The 6,000-nt window shown below is 44.5% G+C and overlaps 1 protein-coding gene across 2 annotated transcripts in view; it reads right to left on the bottom strand.

The window, feature by feature from the left end:
- Positions 1–376: 376 nt before the first annotated feature.
- Positions 377–6,000, bottom strand: part of KCNA6 (potassium voltage-gated channel subfamily A member 6) — a 45,031-nt gene continuing 39,407 nt past the window's right edge. For both annotated transcript variants that reach the window (XM_036068341.2, XM_036068340.2), the window contains one exon: positions 377–752. The gene's annotated coding sequence lies outside the window, so the exon portion shown is untranslated. The remainder of the gene's footprint in view (positions 753–6,000) is intronic.

Genomic DNA, 6,000 nt, shown 5'->3' with positions numbered 1-6,000 from the left:
ATGACAAGAGCAATGTGGGTCACACACCAGGAAGAAGTCATTCCAGCTCCTAGGAGACCCTGCACACAGCATCATCTGGGTCCTGGGAAAGCGATGGGAAATATAACTCTGACCTTGCCATTTGCCCACAGGCATGTATATAGAAGAGGCTAACAACTCTTAGAGCACAGGTTGCCTTCTTGGAGAATGTCCCCTGTCCACGGTGGGGTCAATGCAGAAGGTATTCAAGCACCTTTTCTGATCATCTGCGGGTGGCACCTGGGAAGCTGCTCAGGTGCTGTGGCATCCTGGATACCCACCTGCTTTTGTCAAGAGTATCTGACTTGTCTGCTTAACTTAGCTGTTGATTTCGTCATGCAGCAAAACACACGGCCTCTGAGACTTTGCCATATATTTATTTGTTAGTCTTCATGGCCACCCTTTTCCTGGGTGGGTCTGTAGCACAGCCATGCACTTTCTGGCATCCCTTGACCCTGACCTCCCCATACCTGCTTTCTTTTGCCCACACCACCACCTTTCACCTTCACCCACAGCCTCACCCCAACATCCTGGGCCCCATCTTTAATGTCAGCCGGTCTGGTCTCAGCTTTTTCTAATCTGGTGACTGCTTGTGGGAGGCCACTGGAGAGATGTCAGGCCTTTTGATCCAAGGAGGAGTCTCATCTTCCTGAGAAGTTGGGGGTCAAAGCCCTCTCTGTCCAGCTGCTACCAGAAATGCATGTGTAAGTCTTCTTGCTGTGCCAGTCTTTTCCCTGCCAGGGAGAATCAGAACAAAAGGAAGTACAGTTAGGGATATGAGGGGGAGCTACATGAGCAATGGCACCAAGAAACCTGGGAATGATCTCCAGCCTTTTTTCAGCTCCTCTGACATACCAGTGGTGGTCCTTCACCTGGCCACTATTTCTGGGCTCTCTGGTTCACTCAAACCATACTTCCCACCGCATAGGCCCAACAAGGGTCCCTGCAACCCATCAGCCAAGGCTGAGCACACCCAACCTGAAGCCACTCCTGCAAAAGTTGTCTTTAAATACTGTGTCACTAATTCTCTGCCTTGGATGGAATCAAGTCAAGCAACGTGCTCAGCCCTAGGCCTAGTGAAGCCTCATATAATCTACTCACCTGGGCTTCCTTCTCTCTAATGCCTTGCACCATCTACCTTGGTCCCAGAGGCCCATCTTGGACACTCAGTATACACCAGGCCTATCCCTCCCTCTATGAAAGAGTTCTGGCCTCTGCTTGCCTCCTCCCTTGCCTGGCCCACGGGATGCTCTTGTTTCTCCTTCTCACATTCCTCGTCCCACCTTCCCGCTGGGCCCAGCCTGGCCCCACCACCTTCATGAGCTTCTCTGGCCATCCCAACAAGATTGATCGCTCTCTTCGCTGATCTCCTGCTGCCTTTGTGGCCTGCCCCATACCACACATGCACATTGTTTTCTATTGGAAAGTGTGTGAGATCCAGAGCCCACAGTCCTATGTTCAAGGCATGCCCCTACCAGGCCCTGGGCAAAGAAAACTAGACCCCTGGTTTCTCCCAATGTGAGGTGCATGTGTCTGTGATCTTTGTGATCACTTCAAGAGCAGACCAGAGTTTGGCTAAACACAAACAAACCAACAACTTCTTCCAACTTCCGTCTCTGCATGTATAAAACAAGGATGACCATGGACAGACCATGACCAGACAAATCAGCTCCAAGCTTCTTTAGAGCTACCAGTGAAACTGCTTTAACCTAGTGAAACTGCTTTGGAAAAGGTAAGCGTTACCAACATGTCAGGAGGTATTATGGGGCCTGTGTAGTAGCCTTCTGCAGAAGGAAAAGATTTAAAATTTGTAATTTCAGTTATTTGGGAACAAGCCCAAAGGTTCGTAGCATGGAGTTACTATAATTTTAATAAAGCACAAATGTGATGCAAAAGCATACTGCAAGCCTGGTGTTCTGGGGGCAGCAACTCATCTCATGGCTAAGTGTCACTGACTACATGGCATCAGACTCACAAAACCAGCACCCACATGCTTTCCAGTGGGGGCATCTGTGTAGTAACTTCTACCGAGGGTTTCTTTGTGAAATTCCAATGGTCATCAAGTGAAAGATAACACTCTAACAAATGGTAAAAAAATATATATATGTATATATATGTATATATATACGGGTTTTTTTGTTGTTTCAAAGGAAAGAGAACATAAAATTTCTTTTTTTTTTAAGTTTATTTATTTACTTTTAAGTAATGTCTATACCCAATGCGGGGCTTGAACTCACAACCCCAAGATCAAGAATTGCATGCTCCACCGACTGAGCCAGCCAGGTGCTCTGAGAACAGAAAATTCTTGCTCTTCTCACACACTCATGATTAGGAAGAAGCCTGTATAAGCACTTCTGCTTTCAAATTGGGGTCGTGTCAGATGTCTGGACACACCTTCCAAATGCCAAGGGTCTGTGTTAGGCTCACTTCTCAAGATATGAATGTAAATTATACACTGTGGCCTTTACCCCAAGCCTGCCCTTACAACTTCTACAACTCTTCATGTCTTCTCAGGGAATTCAACACACTTTTTACAACAGCCCCCCAAAAAACATCATTGAGAAAGCATCTGACCTATAGTTAAAAGTGGCGAATTAAAAACATGGGTTTCTGGTTTTTGTTTTTTGGGGGTTTTTTTGTTCCCTCCTGAAACCCTACTAAAATAACTGTGAGGGAAATTTTTTTTTTAAAGATTTTATTTATTTATTTGAGAGAGAGAATGAGATAGAGAGAGCATGAGAGGGTCAGAGGGAGAAGCAGACTCCCTACCGAGCAGGGAGCCTGATGTGGGACTCGATCCCGGGACTCCAGGATCATGACCTGAGCCAAAGGCAGTCGCTTAACCAACTGAGCCACCCAGGCGCCCCAAGGGAAATTTTTAAAGAGACAGGGAGGTAAAGTTACAAAGACAAATAAGTCAGGATAGTAGATCAAATATAAGTAAAAGCCAATTTGTAGATGACAGGAAACCATTGGAGGAAGCGTACTGGACTTAGGAGAGGAGCAAGATTTGAAACCTGAGTGTCTGCAGATGAGGGTCAATGAGATGTGGAGATTTGTTCCCAGGGAACCCATGGAGGCTCAGGACTTGGCAACACCCAATACCTTAGAAACAGAATCAAGGGGGAGGGCTAAAAATTGGTTCCAGTTGGGCATACCTATCTAGGTCTCCCCCTTAGTCCCACAAAGCCACTTACCTACTTGATATTCATCAAAGAGAAATTTGAGAAGAAAGTAAACCAGAAAGGCCTGGATTCAGGGTCAGCTGGTACCAAGTAAGGCAGAAGCCATGTACTGAAAGTAGGAGTGGTTACATGTGGCATGAGTGTCTACATGCTCAGTGTGAAGTCTGGCACCTCCCCTGCCTTGTTCCCAGAAAATCAGGCAGGCAACTGGAGAACTTCTTCCTAGAGAAACCAGGGAATCCAAGAGGAAATGCCTCTAGACATCTAGAAGTCCCCAACAAGATGGTTTAGTCCCCACTACATCGCTCTGCCATGAGCTCTCCACTCAATAAGCCCCACAGACACAGAGCCTCTGTAGCCCTTTACCACCTCACTCTTGAAAATAAAGTTATCCTCTGTTGGTGGTAATGCAAGCTGGTGCAGCCACTCTGGAAAACAGTATGGAGGTTCCTCAGAAAGTGGAAAATAGAGCTACCATACGATCCAGCAATTGCACTACTAGGTATTTACCCCAAAGATACAAATGTAGGGATCCGAAGGGGTACATGCTCCCCGATGTTTATAGCAGCAATGTCCACAATAGCCAAACTGTGGAAAGAGCCAAATCGTCCATTGACAGATGAATGGATAAAGAAGATGTGGTATATATATACAATGGAATATTATGCAGCCATCAAAAGGAATGAAATCTTGCCATTTGCAGTGATGTGGATGGAACTGGAGGGTATCATGCTGAGCGAAATAAGTCAATCATAGAAAGACATGTATCATATGACCTCACTGATATGAGGAATTCTTAATCTCAGGAAACAAACTGAGGGTTGCTAGAGTGGTGGGGAGTGGGGGGGTGGGGTGCCTGGGTGATAAACTTTGGGGAGGGTATGTGCTATCGTGAGTGCTGTGAATTGTGTAAGACTGTTGAATCACAAACCTGTACCTCTGAAACAAATAATACATTATATGTTAAAAAAAAAAAAGAAGAAGAAGAAGATAGCAGGAGGGGAAGAATGGAGGGGGGGGAATCGGAGGCAGAGACGAACCATGAGAGACTATGGACTCTAAAAAGCAAACTGAGGGTTCTAGAGAGGAGGGGGGTGGGGGGATGTGTTAGCCTGGTGATGGGTATTAAGGAGGGCATGGAGCACTGGGTGTTAAAAGCAAACAATGAATCATGGAACACTACATCAAAAACTAATGATGTAATGTGTGGTGATTAACATAACATAATAATAATTAAAAAAAAGATCAGAAAAAAAAGAAAATAAAGTTATCCTCATATTACAAGTATCTGAGGAAAACTTGAACAGGCCAAAATAGACAAATTCAGAAGAAACAGAAAATACCAGAACCAAAGGGGTAAAAATTTTTCAAAAATATTGGAAATCCTCAGACAAATATTTTATCCACAAAACAAGAATAGGTTGCTATAAAGGAGGAACCTTCCAAGAAGAAGAAAATAATTCTAGGAAATTGAAAGTATAATAGCTGTTTAAAAAAAAAATTCAACCCAGTAAATGTAAAGACCTAATTGGTTTTGTTGAGTGATTCATGAATCAGGCACCATCCCATCTAGCAAGAAAGGGGAGCTCTGAGTAGTACAAAATGGAAGGTCTTTATAGGAAGGGGTGGGGTAAGAACATTATCAGAAAAAAAAAAAGGAAGGGAGGGAGGAAGGGAGGGAAGGAGAGAGGAAGGAAGGAAGGAAGAAGGGAAGGAAGGAAGAGAGAGAAAAAGAGAAAGAGAAAGAAAAGAAAAGAAAGAAAAGAAAAGAAAAGAAAAGAAAAGGATTGTTTCAGGCAAGGTCCCTTCCCCTGGGAGGAAGGGCAGGGGGTCTTATTGTGCAGATTACCTTATCTTCCTTTGGGAGATGGAGACGGCCCAGGTGACAAATTGTCTCCTTGGGTCTGACCAGAAAGATTCCAGATTGATTGGTTTAACATTCCACTCTTGGCGAGGTTGTCCCAAGGGCAAGTGACTCCACCTTTGACCTGAATTTCTTTTTAACATAACCGAAATAAAACTTAAATAGGTCTAGAAAATAAAGTTGAGGAAATCTCCCAGAAAGTAGGGAAGAAGTATAAAGACAGAGAGTAAAGTAAGTGTGATACTGTAATTTATAAGAAATATATATTTTGGGGGTCCCTGGGTGGCTCAGATGGTTAAGCATCTGCTTTCGGCTCAAGTCATGATCTCCAGGTCCTGGGATGGAGCCCCATGTTGGGCTTCCAGCTCAGCGGGGAGTCTGCTTCTCCCCCTCCCTCTACCTCTCCCCTTGCTTGTGCCTCTCTCTCTCTCAAATGAATAAATAAAATCTTTAAAAAGAAAAAAAAAAAGAAATATATATTTTGGTCTTTGTCAATGGTTCCTGGCTCACAGCTGCCAAATCCCATGTAATTTCCTAAATGATTAGGGCAATAGGAGCATCTATTGTTATATTTGGATTTTGTCCTCAGTTTCTGAAATAGCTTCAGAATACTAAAGGTGAAATGGGTGTCTTTTACAAGCCCCTTTGAACCACACCTGAGTTTAAGTGAATGCAGCAACTTTTGGAAAGACCCTAAGGATGGGGGCTGGTTGCCAGGGGAACCAACCAGAATTAGAGGGTTGGAACTTTCCATCCCACCTCCCCCTCCCTCTACACCACCCACAAACCTCCTGGGAGAAAGAAGGGCTGGAGGTTAAATGGATCGCCAAAGGCCAGTGATTTACTCCATCACTGCGTATGTAATGAAGCCTCCACAAAACCCCAAAAGGACATGGTTCAGAGAACCTGCAGGTTGGTGAACATGTAGAGGTG

The sequence above is a fragment of the Halichoerus grypus genome, chromosome 6, assembly GCF_964656455.1.
Source record: "Halichoerus grypus chromosome 6, mHalGry1.hap1.1, whole genome shotgun sequence".
Lineage (NCBI taxonomy): Eukaryota > Metazoa > Chordata > Mammalia > Carnivora > Phocidae > Halichoerus > Halichoerus grypus.
Note: the sequence above shows the minus strand (reverse complement) of the source record. Positions and strands in the feature narration are given on the sequence as shown.